The sequence below is a fragment of the Octopus sinensis genome, linkage group LG21 (genome assembly GCF_006345805.1).
Source record: "Octopus sinensis linkage group LG21, ASM634580v1, whole genome shotgun sequence".
Classification (NCBI taxonomy): Eukaryota; Metazoa; Mollusca; class Cephalopoda; order Octopoda; family Octopodidae; genus Octopus; species Octopus sinensis.
The window spans coordinates 13,168,209-13,195,504 of NC_043017.1; the positions used below are offsets into that span (position 1 = coordinate 13,168,209).

At 37.4% G+C, this 27,296-nt stretch overlaps 1 protein-coding gene across 1 annotated transcript in view; it reads right to left on the minus strand.

The window, feature by feature from the left end:
* Positions 1-21,593, minus strand: part of LOC115222857 (roquin-2) — a 93,266-nt gene extending 71,673 nt beyond the window's left edge. Inside the window, exon 1 of the mRNA XM_029793205.2 lies at positions 21,404-21,593. The gene's annotated coding sequence lies outside the window, so the exon portion shown is untranslated. The remainder of the gene's footprint in view (positions 1-21,403) is intronic.
* Positions 21,594-27,296: the final 5,703 nt, after the last annotated feature.

Below are 27,296 nucleotides of genomic sequence, written 5' to 3' on the forward strand. Positions count from 1 at the left end.
TCAGTTTCCGTCTACCAAATCCACTCACAAGGCATTGGTCGGCCCGGGGCTATAGCAGAAGACACTTGCCCAAGATGCCACGCAGTGGGACTGAACCCAGAACCATGTGGTTGGTTAGCAATCTACTTACCACACAGCCACTCCTGCGCCTTTGCATACCTCTTTTAAATCACTCAGTCGCCTTAATGAAGTTCCTTACGTGCGCGCATACACTGACAAATGCAGAGTGAGCGATAAGCTTTTATAGAGAATGAGAAAGTTAACCATGAAAAAATGAAAGAGATAGGCGCAGGAGTGGCTGTGTGGTAAGTAGCTTGCTTACCAACCACATGGTTCCGGGTTCAGTCCCACTGCGTGGCACCTTGGGCAAGTGTCTTCTACTATAGCTTCGGGCCGACCAAAGCCTTGTGAGTGGATTTGGTAGATGGAAACTGAAAGAAGCCTGTCGTATATATGCATGTGTGTGTTTGTCCCCCTAGCATTGCTTGACAACCGATGCTAGTGTGTTTATGTCCCCGTTACTTAGCGGTTCGGCAAAAGAGACCGATAGAATAAGCACTGGGCTTACAAAAGAATAAGTCTCGGGGTCGAGTTGCTCGGTTAAAGGCGGTGCTCCAGCATGGCCGCAGTCAAATGACTGAAACAAGTAAAAGAGTAAAAGAAAAAGAGAGATAGAGACAGAGAGGGAGAAAGATTTTCTATTGCTGTCACAGATTTTGAAATTTTAAAATTAAATAAAAATTTTCAAATTTATCATATTGAGTACGTTTTTGGGATCTTTTCGGTTTGAACGGCAGTTTTTTCTAGCGGTGTCATATGAAATTGTCACCTATAATTATGACCCTAGTATCGATCTATTGCATTTCAATCTGTTTTAGGGTTAGGGTTAGGGGGAAGGGTATCTTTTTTTCTTCACAAATGTAAATAAACCTAATCTGTTTCTTAAACGAGGGACATATTCATACGGCACAGAATGTTTTTACCTCAATAGACGTCAGTGATTGGTTGAAATTGCAGAAATTGAAGAAAAAAAGCAACAAAAATCTTACAAACTATAGAATTTTCTCAATAAAGCCAAGAGAAAAAGATGTTTTATAAACACATTCTACCAGTATACGAAGTCTAAAATTTTTTAGTTACCTAGAAATTATGTTAAAAACTGCCGTTCAAACCGAAAAGATCCCTTTTTTTTCTTACGATGAATTCGAGTTTTGTGATTCATTTATTTCAGAAAAAAATTTCAAAAACATATTACAGAGGTTTTAAAGCTTGATCATTTTTAGCCAATCAGAATACAGGATGTCTAAGCTCAGCACTTTGCGTGTGATAAGCTGTGTATCATAAAATGAAAGTAATTCTAAACAAAATAAAAGCTATGCGTGAGAATTAATACATAAACAGTGTGAAAGAGATAGTAAATAGAGACAGATTAATGGTGGGAGAGTTGTCAGTTTAAACGTGGAGTTATTTCCTGTAGCAAATGTTTTTTTCCATTATTATTTACAGACGATGTTTCTGTATGGACGAGGACACATCTTTCGGGGCTAAAATACAGACATAACCCCTCATTTATATAGTAAGATAGATAGATATAAATAATCAAGTATATGTGAGAGGATTTGTCGCTCTTTTTCTTAACATTGCGCAACTGTTATAAACAAACGTCACACAACATTTTATATTCTTTTATTCTTTTACTTGTTTCAGTCATTTGACTGCGGCCATGCTGGAGCACCGCCTATATGTATATGTATATATAAGAGAAATAACCTCTATTAAGCAATTCAATAGTGAAAGATATCCATATAGAAAATTTTTTTTAATATTTAAAAAAAAAACAATAAATAAACTAAACATTCACATTAAACATTGTCTCATATCACTGCAATCTTCAAATAATGGAATAAAATTTTTTTTTAATCCCTTATTAGTAAAATTGTTATTATTATTTAGGTCACTGTCTGGAATTGAACTCGGAATCTTGGGGTCAGTAGCCCACACTCTTAACCACCACGCCATATGCCCATGCGCATATGGCATAGTGGAATGAGAACCCAGGTTTGAAATTTCCCCCAAGACACCTGATGAAGGCTGGAGGGTACATCAACTGAAACGTTGTGTTAACAACAAACAAGATGAGGACAAATATCCGTCAAATGTAAATAATGTACATAATTCCTCATCTCTTAAATATAGAATAGTATTATTAGGAAAGGCATCTGGTCATAAAAACCAAGCCAAAACCATGCGCATATGGCATAGTGGATGAGAACCCAGGTTTGAAATTTCCCCCAAGACACCTGATGAAGGCTGGAGGGTACATCAACTGAAATGTTGTGTTAACAACAACAAGATGAGACAAATATCCGTCAAATGTAAATAATGTACATAATTCCTCATCTCTTAAATATAGAACGGTATTATTAGGAAAGGCATCTGGTCATAAAAACCAAGCAAAACCATGCGCATATGGCATAGTGGAATGAGAACCCAGGTTTGAAATTTCCCCCAAGACACCTGATGAAGGCTGGAGGGTACATCAACTGAAATGTTGTGTTAACAACAAACAAGATGAGGACAAATATCCGTCAAATGTAAAATAATGTACATAATTCCTCATCTCTTAAATATAGAACGGTATTATTAGGAAAGGCATCTGGTCATAAAAACCAAGCCAAAACAGTCTATTGAACCTGGTGAGGTTCCTGGCCTTGCAAGTTCCTGTCAAGCTGTTTAACCCATGGCAGCATGGAAAACAGATGTTGATGATGATGATGATAGTATATACATGTCAGTGTGCAAGCATGTGTTACTTCATTACATGACAGTTGTAAACAAATGTTGCAATCATGCATGGGGGGGGGTACATTTCCAGTTTTCCATGAAAACCTATCTGACCAATATTAGACTGCTTGGAAACAAGTGAGAGTTGGCAACAGCAAAGGTATCCGTCTGTAGGAAACTTGCCTCAATGAATTCCATCTAAGTCCTGCATGAAAAAGTGAACATTAAACAAAGATGATGATAAAACAATTAACAAAATATGTTTATCAGCAACAGAGGCAGTATTGACCCTTTAGCATTTAATCCGGCCATATCCGGCCCAAATTTTCCACTTGTTTTATGTTAAAACTGACTGGATCCAACCTCTCACACCTACCCTACAATCTCATTTTAAAAATATGGCACGTAAAAAGCACCCACTACACTCACGGAGTGGTTGGCGTTAAGAAGGGCATCCAGCTGTAGAAACATTGCCAGATAAGACTGGAGCCTGGTGCAGCCTTCTGGCTTCCCAGATCCCCGGTCGAACCGTCCAACCCATGCTAGCATGGAGAACGAACGTTAAACAATGATGATGATGATAGCTACACCATTAAATTTTAAAGTTACCAAATAATATGTGATCAATTCAAAACAGTATGAATAAATAAGCAATAAATTTCACAAAGAAATCTGAATGCTAAAGGGTTAATATACAGAGGCAATATTTCTCTTAGAATTAATTATCAAACGCTCTAGAACTGAAAAATATCTAAATACTTAATCCTTTTAGTAATCAGAAGTATCCTTCAACAAGTGAACAGCCATGTTGATTTGAGGAAGGGAACAACCAATTATATTGATTTCAGTACTCAACTGGTCTCTATTTTATCAACCCAAGAAGCTGACCTTAGCAAGAAAGATTTGAACTCTTAATATATGTAGTGAAATCCCACAAGATATTTTGTCTGGCGTTTTAATGTTCTTTTCAATCAATTCAGTTACAAAGAAATTAAAATACTATAGAAACTACGTTCATGCTCGTCTACATATAAATATTTTCTATCAGATTGTTGTTGATTACAATAGTTTGTTGTGTGAAAGACATTTCAAAACCGACTGCAAAACAATAGAAATATATTCACACACACATAGTGCACACTGACACAATTACTTCTTTCAAATATCGGTCACTATAATGAAGATCATATCTGATTGTATTTTACATTACTGTATGTGATCATACATAACAAAATATATCCACATACACACAAACATATACCATATATGATGGTACGTAAAATACTTTGGTCTTCAAAATGTTGTAAAAAGAAAAGAAAAAAAGCAGGCCTTACATGGGAAATTTTAGTCTATGCAACATACTTTAATGCACTAAAAAAAAAAACTTTTTCCTGAATAGGCATGCAGAAATCAGGGTGTGTTTAATATGCCCATTCATTTTTTTCTACCATCCAGAAAGGAACTATTTTTTACTTGTTTCAGTTACTGGCTGGGGTTGTGCAGAGGCCTTGCCCTGAAGGGTTTAGTTGATTGACTAAACCCCAGTACTTATTGTAACAGTCTTCTTTTACTGTACTACTAAGCTATCATCATCATCGTTTAACGTCCGTTCTCCATGCTAGCATGGGTTGGACGGTTCGACCGGGGATCTGGGAAGCCAGAAGGCTGCACCAGGCTCCAGTCTTATCTGGCAATGTTTCTACAGCTGGATGCCCTTCCTAACGCCAACTACTCCGTGAGTGTAGTGGGTGCTTTTTACGTGCCACCTGCACTGGTGCCAGGCGAGGCTGGCATCGGCCACGGTCGGATTGGTGCATTTTACGTGCCACCTGCACGGAAGCTAGTCGAGGCGGCACTGGCTTTGGATGGTGCTTTTTACATGCCACCAACACGGAAGCCAGTCGAGGCGGCACTGGCATCGGCCACGATTCGGATAGTGCTTTTTACGTATCTCCAGTCCAGGGGTCCTGGCATCTGCCGGGTGCCAGTCATAGGATTGGTTCAATTTCGATATGGATATGCAAACAAACAAACACCAGTTGTCAACAGAGGAGAGGATAACCACAGCTTGATAATGCACATACGTGTGTGCACACACACAGACACATACACACTACAGGTTTCTGTGCAGTTTCCATCTACTAAATTCACTCATGAGGTATAGGTCAGTTCAGGGCTATTGTAGAGAGTTGTGCAATGGGAGTGAAACCAAAGTCACATGATTGCAAAGCAAACTGCATAGCTATGCCTGCATTTATAAATGAATAACTTACAGACTACATCCAATCCATACAGACACTGAACAGAATGGGAGCCAAAACACAACCCTGATAGACCCCCCAAATCTAATTGGGAAGAAGTGAGATGTTGAGGCCCTAATCTGAGCTGTGCTCACTGTTGCATCAGCCCAACCACTCGCAAAGGCATACCTCACAGCTCCAGTATCCTCTAAAGTACATCACTGTAGAACAACTTGCAATAGGACGCCTTGGAGTCAACACTAAGTAGAAAGTGTTGCAGAAGTCAACATAAGCTGCAAAGAGCTCCTACAAAGAACTCCATCTGCATTCAATGAGTACATGGAGAGACAGGATCTTGTTAGAAATTGACTTCTTTTAGCATGAACCCTGACTGCGTTGACCATTAAGAAGCAAGCTATTATCCTGTAAGCAGTATGTGAGCCACAAGCACTGGAGAGGCTTTGTTCCCCTAAGCACAGCTGTTCCTCTATAGACAGTATACAAGCCAGAAGAGTGCAATCAACTCTCGACCTCTTCACAGGTACCTCAAACCTATTATTGATCCTGAAATTTGTTTTTTCTACCTACCATTGGATGCTCAAACCTTACTAACTTCATGTACCTAGATCATTGGACCTTACAAGTACTATATAAATAAATAATAGCAGGCCTCTGGACATGAATATATATATAAAAATATCAAGCCTCTATACATGAAAATATATATATATATATATAATATATATACAATAAATTCAGGGTGAATACTTGATAAATGCAGCCTTGTACGCGGCTGAAGAAGGCTTTTGATCTACCTGTTATATCAATTATGCATTGATATAAGAATAAGTTGTTCAATAAAGCCTGAAACATATGTACCGCAAAATCCTTTGCATCCTGTTTTTCTTTTGATATATATATATATATATATATATATATAAATAAATAATAACAGGCCTCTATACATGAATATCATCATCGTTTAGCATCCGCTTTCCATGCTAGCATGGGTTGGACGGTTCAACTGGGGTCTGTGAAGCCGGAAGGCTTCATCAGGCCTAGTCAGATCTGGCAGTGTTTCTACAGCTGGATGCCCTTCCTAACACCAACCACTCCATGAGTGTAGTGGGTGCTTTTTACGTGCCACCCGCATACATTTCAATATTCATGGTCAAGTTACTATTTTTCTGTTAAACAGACTGAAGATATTTAAAATATTTTCAAGTATCAACACCCAAGAATTCATTATCGTTTCCCCACTTTGAGTGCTCTAAAGGGTCCCATTTACTCATGAAGTAGTTACTTGTTCCCATACAAGATATTTTTCGGGACCGACACATATGCAACCCTATGTATATACACATATACAATGTAACACATACACACATATATAGATACAGGCATGGCAGTACGGTTCAGAAACTTGCTTCTCAGTCACATAGCTTTAGGTTCAGTCCCAGTGTATGGCACTGTGGGCCATTGTCTTCTACAGTCTCAGGCCAACCTAAGCTTTGTGAATGGATATGTGATAGATGGACACTGAAGGAAACCCAACGTATCAAGGCGGTGAGCTGGCAGAAACGTTAGCACGCCAGGCCAAATGCGTAGCAGTATTTCGTCTGCCATTACGTTCTGGGTTCAAATTCCGCCGTGGTTGACTTTGCCTTTCATCCTTTCGGGGTCGATAAATTAAGTACCAGTTACGCACTGGGGTTGATGCAATCGACTTAATCCGTTTGTCTGTCCTCGTTTGTCCCCTCTGCGTTTAGCCCCTTGTGGGTAGTAAAGAAATATGTATAGGTGTGTGCATGTTTAGGTCTCCCTGTCATCATACATGCCTCAATGAATACTATCTGTACCATACAAACATGAAAGAGCAGCTGTTAAAAATGAGGATATATATATATATATATATATATATATATATATATATATATATATATAGCGCAGGAGTGGCTGTGTGGTAAGTAGCTTGTTTACCAACCACATGGTTCCGGGTTCAGTCCCACTGCGTGGCACCTTGGGCAAGTATCTTCTATTATAGCCTTGGGCCGACCAAAGCCTTGTGAGTGGATTTGGTAGATGGAAACTGAAAAGAAGCCCGTCGTATATATGTGTGTGTGTATGTATATATATATGCATGTGTGTGTTTGTCTCCCTAGCATTGCTTGACAACCAATGCTGGTGTGTTTATGTCCCCGTTACTTAGCGGTTCGGCAAAAGAGACCGATAGAATAAGTACTGGGCTTACAAAAGAATAAGTCCCGGGGACGAGTTGCTCGATTAAAGGTGGTGCTCCAGCATGGCCGCAGTCAGATGACTGAAACAAGTAAAAGAGCAAAAGAGAGTATGTGTATATATATATATATATATATATATATATATATATATATATATATATATATATATACTAACACACACACATGCACAAATCTATGGTAGTAGCTAGAAACAGCAATGATTCACTAGAGCGTCACTTTTAAGCACTCATACAAGTTTAATTCTAACTGTACAACTAAAAATAACGTTGGATTATGTCTTTGTACCAGGATATGGAATCCCAAAATGTCAATTTATTCAGAATAAAATAACTACCAAGAAACACTTGACAAACAAACTATAACCATTGACTTTGGTGACCTAGAAAATGGTATTTTTCAATAGGACGTCATTCGTTGTGATACAGTGAGTAGCATGCCTGTGAGCTGGATTGGAGTGCTTTGGCAAGCTACTCCACTGAAATGTGGATATATACACACACATATACATACATACACATATATATACATATACATATATACACACATATACATACATACACATATATACACACATATACATACATACACATATATATACATATACATATATATACACATATATACATACATATACATATATATACACATATACATATATATACACATATATACATATATATACACATATATACATATATATACACATATATACACATATATACATATATATATATATATATATATTATATACATATACACACAGCTATGTCTAAATATATATTTAGATTTGTCTCTAAATACACACATACACACACAAATATATATATATATACACACACACACACTTATACATACATACACACACACAACAAATATATATATATATATACACACATACACATATATATACATACACACACACATATATAAACACACAAATATATATATAATATATACACACACACACACACACATTACTATGTGACTACCCTCTATAGAGAGAGAGAAAGAGAGAGGGGGGGAGGCTTTAGCGTGGGTAGGTTTCCTTCCTAAACACATGGTTCTAGGTTCAGTCCCACTGCGTGGTACCTTGGTAAAGTGCCTTCTACAATAGCTCCAGGGCCAGAGAGGATCTGGTAGATGGAGACTGAAAGAAGCTCATCATGTATATGTGTGTGGTGTGTGCGACCACCGCTTGACAACCGGTGTTGGTTTGTTTATGTCCCGATTACTTGGCAGTTCAGCAAAAGAGACCAATAAGGTAAGTTACTAGGTTTTAAAATGTAAATATCCTGGAGTCAATTCATTCAACTAAAAATTTGTGTTGCCCCAGCATGGCCATAGTCTGACTGAAACAAGTAGAAGATAGATATATATATCTGAGAAGATTGTTTCTGAGGGAGAAGCCATAAAACCTACATACTCAAGACATAGATCTTCTCAAGTGCCCAGGAGGCACTTTAGTGACAGTAGATAGAATCTACTACCTATGAGGCTTAATTAGTTGTGGAGTAGTATGAACAGAAAATGTAATTACTAGAATAAGAACAAGACAGAAAATTTAGAGAGCTTTTACAGGGCAACCAAAGGTTTTTTGCTCCATGTGAAAGGAAGATTGTATGATGCATGCTTATGAACAGCAATGCTACATATGGACGTTATCAAAGAAGCTTGAGAGGCGGTTGGACGGAACCTACACTTGCCTCCTTATGAGAGCTCAAAATCTCTCGTGGAAGCGCCATCCAACCAAAATGCAAATATATGGGAAACTACCACCTGTGTCATCTCTTGTGAAAGGTAGGAGAGTCCAGTTTGCTGGACATTGTTGTAGAGCTGAAAAAGAGATAATTTCTACTCTTCTCCTCTGGAAGCCATCTACTCGCAGTACCAGAGGGCGCACGCTCTCCTACCCTGATGTAATCTCCAGGGATACAGGCATCCAGCAACAGGACCTCCGTAATGCCATGATGGACCGTGAAGTCTGGCGTAGCATGGTAAATTCCATTGTCTCGACCACGGTCGAACAATGATGACGATGATGAATGCTACATGGTAGTGAGACATGGGCTCTGAATGTTCAGCATACACAAGTTAATGTGTGAAAAACAAAATAGGAATTTTGAAGGTATCTTTAAAACTTTCCTTTTTTATTGAATGCTTTACTTAGAAGAGAAAAATGGCCCTGCTCTCAATGACATGGGTTGAGAACTACAGGTAAACATGGGTTTTGGGGAGCATTTGCTTTGTTTTCTTCAACAGGCGCAGGAGTGGCTGTGTGGTAAGTAGCTTGCTAACCAACCACATGGTTCCGGTTCAGTCCCACTGCATGGCATCTTGGGCAAGTGTCTTCTGCTATAGCCTCGGGCCGACCAATGCCTTGTGAGTGGATTTGGTAGACGGAAACTGAAAGAAGCCTATCGCATATATGTATGTGTGTGTGTGTGTGTGTCTGTGTTTGTCCCCCTAGCATTGCTTGACAACCGATACTGGTGTGTTTACGTCCCCGTCACTTAGCGGTTCGGCAAAAAGAGACCGATAGAATAAGTACTAGGCTTACAAAAAATAAGTCCCGGGGTCGATTTGCTCGACTAAAGGCGGTGCTCCAGCATGGCCGCAGTCAAATGACTGAAGCAAGTAAAGAGAGCATAGTCTGAGAAAGGCCAGATCTCTGATCATTTTTGAGTATTCTGAGACAAGTAAAAGAAATCAAGGACCAGAAACCCAGGTCAGATGTTTGCATCAGGATGCAGTCTGCTAAAGATGCTCAGGATCCAGAGAGTAGTGTAAAACCAGGGAAAATTCTGAGGGATGATTTGGTATATTTTCTAGTTTAGGTTGTGGAAGGTTGGACACAGTATGAATGGTTTTATTATTACCCACAAGGGACAATACAATCTGATGTGGGGTCAGATACACGAATGGGATTACACAAAGGTTGGACACAGTATGAATGACAAGTCAGTCAGATAAACCTCAATGGAGATGGCATAACCAGCTCCTGTAGTAGCAGTAGAAATGGTAAAATCAGGAGGCAGTATGTCTACGGACAAGGGGTCAATGTTTTAAGCAACTCCATGTCTGTCTTCGAATTAAAAAATAAAAGATATGACCATCGCATCTTTTTGTTTATCCATGACTACATTATTCTGGGGTTTTTTTTTCTACCCCCACATCAGGAGTGACTACTCAAGACATTTATACTCCTCGGGAGTATATACTGCACATCAAGAGTGGTTGCTCATAGAGGGATGTGTACACCACAGGAATTTATAACACATCTCATTCAAAACAAACAATTACATCATTGAAACTTCTAAGCTACACAATAATGCATGATTAATTCAAAACAATGTAAATAAATGTTACTTACATTTGACAGATAACCTGAATGTTAAAGGGTTAACTAGTGCTGCCCAGAGAAGGCTTTGATCAGAGATCTGCTAACAACCGTTTTGCCAAACACAAATTTTGATTGAGTTATTGAGTGTAAATTTTTCCATCACATCATCATCATCATTTAGCGTCTGCTTTCCATGCTAGCATGGGTTGGACGGTTCAACTGGGGTCTGTGAAGCCAGAAGGCTGCATCAGGCCCAATCTGATCTGGCAGTGTTTCTACGGCTGGATGCCCTTCCTAACGCCAACCACTCCGTGAGTGTAGTGGGTGCTTTTTACATGCCACGAACAGATGGTGCTTTTTACGTGCCACGAACAGATGGTGCTTTTTACGTGCCACGAACAGATGGTGCTTTTTACGTGCCACGAACGGATGGTGCTTTTTACGTGCCACCGGCACGGGGGCCAGGCGAGCCTGGTAAGGGCCACGAACGGATGGTGCTTTTTACGTGCCACCAGCATGGGGGCCAGGCGAGGCTGGCAACGGCCACGAACGGACGGTGGTGCCAGACGGGTCTGGCAAACGGCCACAAACGGATGGTGCTTTTTACATGCCACATATCTTTAAAAAAATGTTTCACCCTTTAGCATTCCGATTACTCTGTCAAATGTAATACGTATTCACTCACATGGATTTGAATTAATCATGCATCATCTTTGTAGCTTTGAGATTTCAATGTGAATGTTTTAAATGACATTGTTAGGTAAGTGTGAGAAACCAGATCTGGCCACTTTGCTCATTAAACAGGAAGACAATTTTGGGCCAGATATGGCCAGTTTAAATGCCGATGGCTTAAAGAAACTTGTGTTGTAAGTTGATAAATACAACTATTTTTTGTACCATTTTCTTGGCATTGTATCTCAATTCGGAAATAGTGGGAAGTCTTGAAATGTTAAATCAAAACAAAAAATAATGGGTGGGTTACATTTTAGAATGATTCTTTTCTCTACAATGAGAAATATCTTGATCTTATCAGTTTTAATTAATATTTTCTAGTTGGGGATTGATTGTTCTATGAATAACGAGAGAAAAAAAGGAAAAATTCTAAAAACAATAGTTGAGGAGATATTTATATAGAGAGGTGCATGTGTGGCTGAGTGGTTAAGGAATTTACTTCCTAACAATCTTGTCTTAAGTTCAATCCCACTGCACAGCACCTTGGGCAAGTGCATTCTACTATATCCACTGGGCAACCAAAGTAGTACAAGTGGATCTAGTAGGAGGAAACTGAAAGAAGCCTGTCATATGTATGTGTGTGTACCCTTGTCTGGACATCACATGATAGTTATAAACGAGCATCATCATACAAGTAGGGTTGTTCTTTTTCAGTCTGCCATGTAAAATGTATCTGGCCACAGGGAAAATAATACCTTGCTTGGAAACAGGTAGAGTATCCCTCTGAAGAACATCTGCCTTGAATTCTCTCCGACTCATGTAAGCATGGAAAAATGGATGTTAAATGAAATTGCAGAAGAGAGACGACGAAAGACTAGTAACCTTTTTAATACTCTTACTCTTTAATCTCTTTTACTTGTTTCAGTCATTTGACTGTGGCCATGCTGGAGCACCGCCTTTAATTGAGCAACTTGACCCCGGAACTTATTCTATTATAAGCCCAGTACTTATTCTATCGGTCTCTTTTGCCGAACCGCTAAGTGACGGGGACACAAACACACCAGCATCAGTTGTCAAGCAATGCTATGGGAACAAACACAAACACACATACATATATAAATATATACATATATACGACGGGCTTCTTTCAGTTTCTGTCTACCAAATCCACTCACAAGGCTTTGGTCGGCCCGAGGCTATAGCAGAAGACATTTGCCCAAGGTGCCACGCAGTGGGACTGAACCCGGAACCATGTGGTTGGTAGACAGGCTACTTACCACACAGCCACTCCTGCGCCTATGCGCCTTAATATTTTTTTTAAATTGGTAGGAGTAAGCAGTAAGAAAATGATGAAAAGATAAGAAATGAGTAAGTTTTCACACTTAAATATTTGTTTTGCAAAATTCTTGATGTGAAATCTTATGCTGAAACAAATATTGTTATACTTGGGGATGGTCTATTTTGGTTTTTATTTTTTGTCAAATAACCACACATTATATAGTTGTTCTTCACTTCAGCTTTATTATTATTAAAGCACCATCCGACCGTGGCCGTTTGCCAGCCTCATCTGGCACCTGTGCCGGTGGCACGTAAAAAGCACCCACTACATTCACGGAGAGGTTGGCGTTAGGAAGGGCATCCAGCCGTAGAAACATTGCTAGATCAGACTGGGCCTGGCGCAGCCTTCTGGCTTCCTAGACCCCAGTTGAACTGTCCAACCCATGCTAGCATGGAAAGCGGACGCTAAACGATGATGATGATGATGATGAAATTACGTCACAAGATCACATGACTATTGTGTTAGCCTTCAAATTTCTTTGCCTCACATATAACCCTTCCAATGTATGCCAGTATGGAAAACAGGCATAAATTGATGAGGAGTAGGACAACAAAACCAAATTTTAAAACAAATTATGTTTGAAAGGGAAAAAAATTTTGCTTTCTTTAAAAATAAAAAATTTCTCACGGAGTGGTTGGCATTAGGAAGGGCATCCAGCCGTAGAAACATTGCCAGATCAGACTGGGCCTGGCGCAGCCTTCTGGTTTCCCAGACCCCAGTTGAACCGTCCAACCCATGCTAGCATGGAAAGCGGATGCTAAATGATGATGACGATGATTATTACTATTTTAGTGAGCAATGAGTAAATAAAATCCTTTAATTATACATCACTCTTGGGGCCACTAGTGTCCCCTCTTTAAAAAATGGGCATCCCAATGTTGTAGCACAAGCAATAGTCTCTCAGTTTGGTTCCCGCTACCTTAATGCTTGTCTCTTGTGAAGATATTAAGCCTTTACTAGTGAAGATGCATGGCTTAGTGGTTAAGGTATTTGGCTCACGATCCTAAGTTCAATTACCAGTGGAGCATTGTGTCCTTCAGCAAGATACTTTATTTCTCATTACTCCAGTCCACTCAGTAGGCAAGAATATATATATACATATATACCTGGGATCTTTTCGGTTTGAACGGCAGGTTTTTTCTAGCGGTGTCATATGAAATTGTCACCCATAATTACGACCCTAGTATCGATCTATTGCATTTCAATCTGTTTTAGGGTTTGGGTTAGTTAGAGTTAGGGGGAAGGGTATCTTTTTTTCTTCACAAATGTAAATAAACCCAATCTGTTTCTTAAACGAGGGACATATTCATACGGCACAGAATGTTTTTACCTCAATAGACGTCAGTGATTGGTTGAAATTGCAGAAATTGAAGAAAAAAAAAACAACAAATATCTTACAAACCATAGAATTTTCTCAATAAAGCCAAGAGAAAAAGATGTTTTATAAACACATTCTACCAGTATACGAAGTCTAAAATTTTTTAGTTATCTAGAAATTATGTTAAAAACTGCCGTTCAAACCGAAAAGATCCAGTACCTGTAATTCAAAGGGCTAGCCTTTTCAAGGGTACACATGTCTGCAGTGTACTCAACCACCTGCACGTTTATATGACAAGCAGGCTGTTCCACTGACCAAATCAATAGGAACTCTCTTCGTAACTGACAGAGTTCCAGTAACTAGTGAAGGTGCACCTCAGAGTATAAGGTTTGATGATCTCAGCAAACTACTCTCAGATATCAATCAAACGGGAGCACCACAAAGCCTGCACAGCTACCATCTTGATTAAAACCATAGACCATATGTGGACTCCATATGAAACTTAGTTCCGAACCAGAATTGTTATCATTAGCCATCTTCATACACCTAACCCAATCGACCATGTAAATAAAGTCAGTCTTCATCTATCGGTGAACACTAGAGTTTCCCATAAAGATTTAATGTGAAAGGCTGTGTGGTAAGTAGCTTGCTAACCAACCACATGGTTCCGGGTTCAGTCCCACTGTGTGGCATCTTGGGCAAGTGTCTTCTACTATAGCCCCGGGCCGACCAATGCCTTGTGAGTGGATTTGGTAGATGGAAACTGAAAGAAGCCTGTCGTATATATGTATGTGTGTGTGTGTATGTGTTTGTCCCCTAGCATTGCTTGACAACCGATGCTGGTGTGTTTACGTCCCCGTCACTTAGCGGTTCGGCAAAAGAGACCGATAGAATAAGTACTGGGCTTACAAAGAATAAGTCCTGGAGTCGATTTGCTCGACTAAAGGCGGTGCTCCAGCATGACCGCAGTCAAATGACTGAAACAAGTAAAAGAGTAAGCCTTAAAGTGGTTAACTTGCTAGAAATAACAGCCAAATCAAATCTATTTCAAAAGACACTACTTTCTTAGAATGCTAGACACAGACATGGCTGTGTGGTAAGAAGTTTGCTTCCAAATCAGTTCCATTGCATGGCACCTTGGGCTTGTATTTTCTGCTGTAACCCTAAGCTGACCAAAGCCTAGTGCATGGATTTGTTAGATGGAAACTGAAAGAAGCCTGTCGCATCTGTATGTGTCCCAGTTGACGCATATATATATATTTGGTTTGTTTATATATAGTAACTTAGCAGTTCAGCAAAACGATCAAACAGAATAAGCACCAAACTTAAGTACTGGAGTCAATTTGTTCAACTAGATAGTGCCCCAGCATGGCCGCGGTCCAATGACTAAAACAAGATACATTAGAAAAATGCCGTTATCATAACCCCATAGAAAAGATGAGCAAGGTCACTGTTGGAACACCAGTACGTCAACTAAACCAGATGATCAGAGAGTGAGGGTTTAACCCTCTAGTATTTAAACCTATTTCTTTATTACTCACAAGGGGCTAAACACAGAGGGGACAAACAAGAACAGACATAGGTATTAAGTCGATTACATTGACCCCAGTGCGTAACTGGTACTTAATTTATCGACCCTGAAAGGATGAAAGGCAAAGTCGACCTCGGCGGAATTTGTTCAAACTAACCAGATCCAGGCTCTCACACCTACCCTACAATGTTATTCTACATTAAGTAATTACACCATCAAGATCTTGAAGATATGAGATAATGCATGATTAATTCAAATTAATGGGAATCAATAGGCATTATGTTTGATTTAATAATCTGAACACTAAAGGGTTAAAAACATCAGAGAGTGAGACTTTAAAAAACATCAACAAATTTTGAATTTCCCACCTTCATTTGCAATTTGAAGAAAAAAAAAATATATATTCCTAACTTGATTATGACCAAAGCACTCGCTCTAAGAAACGTTTTGGAAACGTCTCAAAAATTTTTCTTGAGTGCAGCCACTAGTTTCTTTCTGATTAGGTGTGCATGTCTTAGTTTACTAATTTGCTTTGTATTTTTATTCCTCTCAATGTTCTTATTGTTTGCTCTCGTAATTACAGAGATACACATTTAGGTAGTAGAACCTAAAAAGAGACCTCTTAAAAGGTTAAAAATGATACCAAATCTTTTCTTTCGTTTAAGCATTAGATGACCCCCTTCGGTCAGACACTGACCATGGGTTTGCACCTAGAGAGTTACCCTCTGAGGCACAAGTCTGGGCAAGGTTGTTTTTTTTTTTTATGGAAGACCAGCAGTCGCCCATGCATACCGGTCTCCCCTCTGCACGTCACCGATGTTGTCCAAGGGAAAGGCAAGAGCCGATATAGCTTGGCACCTGTGACATCGCAACTCAGTTCTACAGCTGAGTGAACTGGAGCAACGTGAAATAAAGTGTCTTGCTCAAGAACACAACACGCAGCCCAGTCCGGGATTCGAGCTCACAACCTCACGATCGTAAACTCGACGCTCTAACCACTGAGCCACGCGTTTAAGCATTACCATGTATTAATTAGTTTAGGTATCATTATTATTGTTGGCAAGCTGGCAGGATCACTAGCACGCTGGACAAAATGTTTATTAGTATTTCATCAGTATTTACGTTCCTAGTTCAAATGGCCCTGAGGTCAACTATGCCTTTCTTCCTTTCGAAGTACCATTCGAACACTGGAATCGATGTAATCGATTTACTCCACCCCCGAACTCGCTAGGTTTATGCCAAAACTTGAAATCATGATTATTGGAGGCTAACTGGCAAAAAAAAAAAATGGTATTTCGTCTGTCTTTACGTTCTGAGTTCCAGTTCCGCCAAGGTCGACTTTGCCTTTCATCCTTTCAGGGTCAATGAAATACATACAAGTTGAGGGCGGGGGTAAAAAATACGTACACCACCCGTTTTCGGCGCAACAAAATCTATAACCATAAACACCGGGTGTACACATCTTTACTTTCACCCAAGTTGAATACAGGAACGATGTAATCGAATAGTTGCACTTCCCCAAAAATTTCCAGGCCTTGTGCGTATAGAAGAAAAGGTTATCATCATCATCATTATTATAGTGCTAGTAGCAAAAAAATAAATGATGCTGTAAGCTGGCAGACTCGTTCTAGCGTCGGAAAAATACCTTGTGCGATATTTGTTCCGACTTTCCGTTTTGAGTTTAAAAATCCCGCCGGGGTCAACCTTGACTTCCATCTTTTCGATAAAATAAAGTACCAGTAGGCGCAGGAGTGGCTGTGTGGTAAGTAGCTTGCTAACCAACCACATGGTTCCGGGTTCAGTCCCACTGCGTGGCACCTTGGGCAAGTGTCTTCTGCTATAGCCCCGGGCCGACCAATGCCGTGTGAGTGGATTTGGTAGACGGAAACTGAAAGAAGCCTATCGTATATATATGTGTGTGTGTGTGTATGTGTTTGCGTGTCGTTTGTACCCCTAGCATTGCTTGACAACCGATGCTGGTGTGTTTACGTCCTCGTCACTTAGCAGTTCGGCAAAAGAGACCGATAGAATAAGTACTGGGCTTACAAAGAATAAGTCCCGGGGTCGATTTGCTCGACTAAAGGCGGTGCTCCAGCATGGCCGCAGTCAAATGACTGAAACATGTAAAAGAGTAAAGAGTAAGAGAGTTAAATACAAAGGTCGAGGGTGTCGACTAACTACTTTGCCGCTCTTTTGTACCCAATTGTTACAAATAATATTATTTGCAACACGGTAAACCTTACACGAGTTTTGGGATAGAGAAGTTTCCGATTCACACAATTCGACTTTGTTTCCTCATAACTTGCAGTAGGAAAAAAAACATTTGTCTTGTTCAACTTTTCTACAGATTCCTTTCTGATTGCATAGATTCCGATTATATCAGAATCTAATATGAAATAATAAAAATAAACAATTGGTTAGCGCACATACATACTGACACACATTACATTTTATCAAAATTTCAAATTTCAGTGTGTGTGTGTGTGTGCGCGCTTACTAATAATTTCTTTCACATTAAATTCCGACATAATTAGTAATCTACACAATCTAAAAATTAATTGTAGAAAATTTTATTCAAAATATCCAATTTCCTGAAAAAGTTATAAGGAAACAAAGTCGATCAGGTGGGGCACAATTGTGCAGATATACCCACAACAAAATCAGTCGTTAATCAGAAAATATCAGAGCGATCTTTCGTCTCTAGTAGACCTTTCCGTCGATTTCCGTAAAATTTTTTTTTTTTTTTTTTTTACATATGGGCTTGCGAGAACTTTTGAAGTAATGAGAGCGAAAGAGACTAAGAGAAAGCGATTGTATGACGAGGGAAGTTCTTTTCAAGTTATCGTGCACACCCCATCAAACACACACACACGTACATCAATGCTTCCCATGCACGGTAACTTCAAAAGAACTTCCCTCGTCATACAATCGCTTTCTCTTAGTCTCTTTCGCTCTCATTACTTCAAAAGTTCCCGCAAGCCCATAAGTAAAAAGAAAAAAAAAATTTTTTTACGGAAATCGACGGAAAGGTCTACTAGAGACGAAAGATCGCCAATAGATCACCAATATCAGTTAAAAACAAGAGAGATTCCAGAATGTTAAAGCGGCCAGAGTTTGTTAGTGGTGGGTTAGGAACAACGAGTGAGTTGCTAAGGTGTACAGCGAGAAACAACAAACACATGTTCAATGATATTCACTGCTGAATTAATGACCAACCACAACCACAGTTAATGCCTATACAGTGATGATACTAGTATTATATTGGGAGGATTCTAATTACGTCATGGATATATTTAAATTCAACAAAAGAGCTGGGGGGTTTTGTTGTGGATGTCTTGTAATTTTTTTGATGACCCAAAGAGAAGACAGGATAAAAAAAAAGACATCTATTCCAACGTAATAAATGGTAAATTCTGGGAGCAATAAAGTAAGGCGAGAATTCCAAGCAGTTTTCGTCTATAGAAAATTCTGGGGAAAATAATACATACACACGTGTGTGCGCGTGTGTGTAAGACCCGCATGTGTATGTATATATATGTGTATGTATATATATATATATATATATAATATATATATATATATATATATATATATATATACATATATATATATATATTCCTGGTACAAGTACCTATATTCCTTGTATTGTTTGTCTTGTAATCTGTTTTTTCGTTGTTAAAAAAAGTCCGTTTCCTTGTTTGATTTTATGTTTTCGTTTCTCGTTGTGTTCTACGTTTATTTGTGATGTCCTGTACTCATATATGCATGTGTATATACATATAGATGTAGGTATGTACATATATGTATGTATACATATAATACAAACACCTCTTTATTATATGTATATCTATATATATATACACACATACACACACGTATATAATTTGTGGTGTCCTGTACTCATATATGCATGTATATATACACATAGATGTAGGTATGTACATATATGTATGTATGTATGCATATGTTTTATTTATTAAATTGTTACTATATATATATATATATATATATATATATATATATACACACATAGATGTAGGTATGTACATATATGTATGTATGTATGTATGCATATGTTTTATTTATTAAATTGTTACTATATATATATTATATATATATATATATATATTCAAACATACATATAATACAAACACCTCTTTATTATATGTATATCTATATATATATATATATATATATATATATATATATATATATATATATATTCAAACATACATATAATACAAACACCTCTTTATTATATGTATATTATATATATATATATATATATATATATATATATATACACACATACACACACGTATATAATTTTTACAACAATCTTCTCTATTATCATTTATCTACACACACACACATACAGATATAAACATGTGTGTGCACGGGGTAGCTATTCGAAAATTCCGCCTGGTTGAATAAACCATTAAGGGCGATACCTGAGGACTCAATCAATCAATATTATCAGTATATTTCACTATTTAAATATAGAAAAGTCACATCGTCAGTAAATGATCTTTCTCAACAAGTTGACCACAAATACCGTGTGTGTGTGAGTGAAAAAAAAGGAGAATTAAGGCCAAGTGTTAGGATATATGTGAATTTTTTTTTAAAGATAATAACCCACGCCATCCCTACTCGGAGTTTTAGTCTTGCTGTACTTGCAATTTTTACAATAACTATATATATATATATATATATATATATATATTAGGGTACTTGTATCGCAGAGTACCTATATTAGATGCATAGATATATTTACACAAACACACACACATACATACATATATATATATATATATATATTTTTATACACACGCGCAAAAAAAGGAGGGCAAACAAGTATTGTTACAAACAGCAGTCTTTTAAAAGGTAATAAGAACTTAAAAGAAATTATCTAAAAATACGTTATCAGTTCAAATACTTCAAATAACAGGTATATATATATATATATACATACATATATATTAGTTGAGAGAAAAGACTATACATAGATGTATATCATACACTATATATATATATATATATATATATATATATATACATACATATATTAGTTGAGAGAAAAGACTATACATAGATGTATATTATACATTATATACATATATATATATACATACATATTAGTTGAGAGAAAAGACTATACATAGATGTATATTATACATTATATATATCTATATACATACATATATATTAGTTGAGAGAAAAGGCTATACATAGATGTATATTATACATATATATATATATATATATACATACATATTAGTTGAGAGAAAAGACTATACATAGATGTATATTATACATTATATATATCTATATACATACATATCTATTAGTTGAGAGAAAAGGCTATACATAGATGTATATTATACATTATATACATGTATATATATATATATATATACATACATATTAGTTGAGAGAAAAGACTATACATAGATGTATATATACATTATATACATGTATATATATATATATATACATACATACATATATTAGTTGAGAGAAAAGACTATACATAGATATATATATACATTATATACATGTATATATATATATACATACATATTAGTTGAGAGAAAAGACTATACATAGATGTATATTATACATTATATATATATATATATATATATATACATACATATATATTAGTTGAGAGAAAAGACTATACATAGATGTATATATATATATATATATAAGTATTATTATATATATCTTCGTTCCACTTCATTGATTACGCTATAAAGGTCGAAGTTCTTAGATTTAAACAAAAATAATAATAAAATTCAAGGAATTCGACACTTATTTCTTCACATCGATTATTCCAAGATTATATTTTTACTGAAAGAACTGAAAGAAAAATAATAATAATTTTACTTTAAAATATAAAAAAACTGGTTACTTACCAAATATCAATGTTTTAATAATTACACCACATGGGTGAAATAAATCATTCACAAAGCATACTTCGATGAGAGATGAAGAAGCTCACTTGTGAATGAGCCATAAATATAGTTTTAATAAAATAAGTCAAAGCTCCATTTTCGTCAAGTGCGCTCTACCTTTTCTTTCTTTCTCTCTCTCTCTCTCTTTCCATCGCCCATTCTATCTATCTTTCTTTATTTCCCTCTATTTCTCTATTTACCTCCCTTTATTCCCATTCTTTCTTTTCTCACTCTATCTTTCTCTTTACTTTTCTCTCTATTTATCTCCTTGTGTCTATTTCTTTCTCGCTCTCTCATTTATTCTCCTTCTCCCTATTTCTTTCTGTCTTTCTCTCTCTCTTTCTTTCGCCCATTCTATCTATCTTTCTTTATTTCCCTCTATTTCTCTATTTACCTCCCTTTATTCCCCTTCCTTCTTTTCTCACTCTATCTGCCTCTTTAATTATCTCTCTATTTATCTCCCTTTTCTCTATTTCTTACTCTCTCTGTTTCTTTCTCGCTCTCTCATTTCTTATTCTCCTCCCTATTTCTTTCTGTCTCTCTCTCTCTTTCCTTCGCCCATTCTATCTAACTTTCTTTATTTCCCTCTATTTCTCTATTTACCTCCCTTTATTCCCCTTCCTTCTTTTCTCACTCTATCTTTCTCTTAAATTTTCTCTCTATTTATCTCCTTTTGCCTATTTCTTACCCTCTCTATTTCTTTCTCGCTCTCTCATTTCTTATTCTCCTTCTCCCCTATTTCTTTCTGTGTCACTCTGATTCTCTCTTTCTATTTTCTCTCTCTTTATTTTCCTTACACCCGCTCAACTGGCAACAGTTACCTCCCTTACTATATAACTCTCTGACATTCATGCTTTGACTTTACTCCCCCCCCTCTTTTTTCTGAGAATTACCATTTTCATCTTTGGAACCGTTGTTGTAATATAAAATTGATCACCTCAGTATATAACTGGTATTTCATTTTACAAACCCCGAAAGTTGAACTCGGAATGATAATTTGAACATAATTAAATCTAAATTACCATATCGCAAGGCATCTCGGCTTTATGAAAACAGAGCGGGACAGTCTTGTAATATTGTAGTGTTTTCGTGTTTTTTTGGGCAATCTTTCGTCTCTAGTAGACCTTTCCGTAGATTTCCGTAAAAAATTTTTTTTTTTTTTTTACATATGGGCTTGCAGGAACTTTTGAAGTAATGAGAGCGAAAGAGACTAAGAGAAAGCGATTGTATGACGAGGGAAGTTCTTTTCAAGTTACCATGCATGGGAAGCATTGATGTACATGTGTGTGTTTGTTTTTAATGGGGTGTGGGAGACAGACAGTATGTTGTGTAAGTGAAGTGCTTCTGTTAGTGTGTGTGAAGAGATAGAGTAATGTGTGAAAGAAAGAGATAACTGAAATTTTTTACTCGGTGTATGTGTATATGTATGTATATTGCTTCAAAAGTTCCCGCAAGCCCATATGTAAAAAAAAAAATTTTTTACGGAAATCGACGGAAAGGTCTACTAGAGACGAAAGATCGCCTTTTTTTGTCCTTAATTGTAATTGCTTTTGTTGCTTTGGTCCCTAGTGACCATTAATCAAAGTGATGTATAATGAAAAGCGTTCCAGCTGTAACCATCACGTTGTTCTTTTCAGACAGTGTATTTAGGACTTGGGGGGGGGATAAAGACAATGAACCGCACTCCCTTTGGGTTCTTTTTTGGTGGGGTCACAGGAACCTACTATATCGAGCGTGGAGATTCCGAATCTGCAAAAGAATCTGAATTTCCAAATTTTTATTCCACCTCCACCCCCAAATTCTTAAATTTTCACTTGGAATTTTTTTTTTTTTTTTTGTGAAATACACAGAAAAATTCGGAGATTATGATGCTGAAAAAAAAATTTTGTAAAATTCAATTTTTCAAAAGAAAAATAAATAAATAAACTCCACCCTATGACAAGAAGTGAAATTAATGTGTTATCTCTACTCCTGTTTCGTGCATGCATAGAATTATGAAATAGCAGACGCAAAAAATATCTGAACAAAAACCTGACATGCTAGTAACACGTTTTCAAAATTTTAATACGAACTACCAAAGAAAAAAGGTGAAAATTTAAATCTGTCCCAACCAGAAATCTGCCAAACTACAAAGTTATGGGAATATAAATACACCAGTGCCAGTTGCCAAGCAGTGGCAGAGTGGCAAACAGACACAATCACACACACATATATACACAATGGGCTTCTTTCAGTTTTCATCTACCAGATACACTCACAAGGCTTTGGTTGGCTCAAGGCTATAGTAGAAGACGCTTGCTCAAGGTGTCATGCAGTGGGACTGAACCCAAAACCATGTAGTTGGGAAGCAAACTTCTTACCACACAGCCACACCTGCGCTTCAGTCCACTCCTCGCCCAAGATTTTTACTGCAGTCATAGACCTGCAGGTATTACATATTTCTTTACGACCCACAAGGGGCTAAACACAGAGAGGACAAACAAGGACATACAAAGGGAATTAAGTCGATTATATCGACCCCAGTGCGTAACTGGTACTTAATTTATCGACCCCAAAAGGATGAAAGGCAAAGTCGACCTCGGCGGAATTTGAACTCAGAACAGAGCGGCAGATGAAATACTGTTAGGCATTTCGCCCAGCGTGCTAACGTTTCTGCCAGCTCGCCGCCCTGCAGGTATTACAGCCATCAGTTATATCAGTTTCACCAGCCTGGAAAGTCCTGCAAATATCACAGACATATTTGCTTCATTTCTCATTAATCTCGCTTCTCCAAGTAGTTGCTTGTAAGATGTGTTTCTTCACTCTGCACCAAGAATCTGACCTTCATTAGTTTTGGTAGGTCCTCAGTTCCATGCTGTGTGCCTCTGCATATAACATCAATGTAGTTGAGTGGGTTTTCACCCTCTACTAGGGAATAGAAATTTCCAAAATATAACATCTGATATGACCTTTCATATCACATTCTAGTGTCTTGAAACAAACAGCAAGAAACATTGGGTAATGTAGTTCTAGAAAAAGAAAAAAAAGACAGAATGGTTATGACCAGAATTTCTTTATTCATAAGTCTGCTCAATCAAGGCTGAATTGGGGCTAAAGAACAAACACCTACTTTACAAGTCTATGAAGAAAACTCTAAGTGGTTGCTCAACCCACTAGAAATAGTGCTCAAATCTCCCTAAAACCACATCTGCTAAAATGACAAAACCAGTAGCATAACTGGGGAAGGAGCAGTCCACCCCAGTCAATGATTTTATGGGACAGCACTTTTGGGTCTACTGTATAAGCCTATATATATAAAGCAGGGGAACAGTAGGCTCAAGGGCAATCACAGGTGGCACAAACTCAAGCTACACCACTGGATAAAATGGTTACAAGATATGATCTCAGATTCACTGAAAAATGAGATAATCAGGCTGCAGTACCTTTAATTACAAATTTGCTTGATCATAGTTGATTAGGAACTAAAAAGATAACAGGGGTAATCATCTTTTTTTTTTATGTTCCACATACCAGCTTTAATAAGGACATATTTTATTATCCTACTCTTTTACTTGTTTCAGTCATTTGACTGCGGCCATGCTGGAGCACCGCCTTTAGTCGAGCAAATTGACCCCGGGACTTATTCTTTGTAAGCCCTGTACTTATTCTATCGGTCTCTTTTGCCGAACCGCTAAGTGACGGGGACATACACACACCAGCATCGGTTGTCAAGCAATGCTAGGGGGACAAACACAGACACACAAACACACACACGCACACACATACATATATATATACATATATACAACAGGCTTCTTTCAGTTTCTGTCTACCAAATCCACTCACAAGGCATTGGTCGGCCTGAGGCTATAGCAGAAGACACTTGCCCAAGATGCCAAGCAGTGGGACTGAACCCGGAACCATGTGGTTGGCAAGCAAGCTACTTACCACACAGCCACTCCTTTCAAAATTAATTGAAACAAAGGAACATTGTATCATAGAACCAAAGATAGTTTCATGTGGGTTCGTATTAAAATGTTTAATAGCAGAGAACTATTTATTTCTTTATTGCCCACAGTGGGCTAAACATAGAGGGGACAAACAAGGACAGACAAAGGGATTAGGTCAATTACATCGACCAGTGCATAACTGGTACTTATTTAATCAACCCTGAAAAGATGAAATGCAAAGTCAACCTCAGTGGAATTTGAACTCAGAATGTAATGGCAGATGAAATACTGCTAAGCATTTCACCCAGTGTGCTAACCATTCTGCCAGCTCGCTGCCCTGATAGCAGGGAAATATTGACAGAAAAAGAAATTACTTCTCAGATTTCAATTGATCGGATTTTAACTCAATAGAAGCTGTCATAAATCAATGCCAACCAGAACAACTGACCTATATAGATGAACCAGTTGTATTTATAAGCCTGAACCTAGATATACTGACTGACAAGGCTTGCCTCAAACCAGCTGCTGTCACATCAGTGACCAGATTGCTGTTGGTGCAACAAAACTTTTGTCACCATATACTAAATGTTCAAGTGAAGTTAACAGTCTTTGTGGGCTTATAACCGATTAATGTGTGTTGTCAATGCTGTAACTGTTTCAGTTCCAACACATGGTCTCACTTGCTAGACAAGCACATTTCTGAAATTTGAATTTATATACTCTTTTACTCTATTTTACTTGTTTCAGTCATTTGACTGTGGCCATGCAGGAGCACCATCTTTAGTCGAGCAAACTGACCCCAGGACTTATTTTTTGCGAGCCTAGTACTTATTCTATTGGTCTCTTATGCCGAACTGCTAAGTTACAGGGACATAAACACATCAACATCGGCTGTCAAGCAATGTTGGGGGGACAAATACAAACACACAAACATATACACACACATACATACATATATATATATATATATATATACACACATATATACAATGGGCTTCTTTCAGTTTCCGTCTACCAAATCCACTCACAATCTTTGGTCGGCCCGAAGCAATAGTAGAAGACACCTGCCCAAGGTGCTACGCAGTGGGACTGAACCCGGAACCATGTGGCTGGTAAGCAAGCTACTTACCACACAACCACTCCTGTGCCTATATGTGGAAAAAAAATGAAAAGTAATTTTATTTTCATTGACTTGAAAAAAAGATCAAAAATATAAAATATCAAGATACAGAATACATTATCATCATCATCATTACAATGACTACTTTTCCATGTTTGTATGAATCAGATGGAATTTACAAATATCCTGGCACCAGGTAAAACTAGAAAAATCGGTTAGATTTATACCCATTTGGGAACCCGACATCATAGGGCTGGGAGAAAGGGTGTAGATTAATTGAACTGGGAGACAGAGAAGACACTGTAGGGTACTGTAAGGCTAGCTTAAGATACTATGGCGGTTTTTGTTTAATTACCTTAAGCTTTCTCTCAGGTTATATTATTTTATTTGGCTTTTCTCTGAGTAAGGGAGTATATAATGATTCAACGTCACTTATACCAAAGTGTTATCATTATACCTAAAACCCTAACTACAGGTATAACGTCATATAGACATATACGCATGAAATGCTATGAATATTAATGACATGTATGTTAAATATTTTCTTCGTGTCCTTTAAACCGCTATAAGAAAACATAAATTAAGGATTACAGAAATGCACACTTATTTATACTCAGTTGAAAAACAAACGTGAAGAGAAACATTTTCTTTTAATTAGTTTTATTATATAAATATAACATTTTATATTATTTACAGTAGGAAAGATAACTTTGTCGTGAAGAAGAACGACTATAATTTCATTAACTAATTTCTCAATTCTTGCTAATACATTAACCAACAAATCAAAATAGATTTGTGATTAACT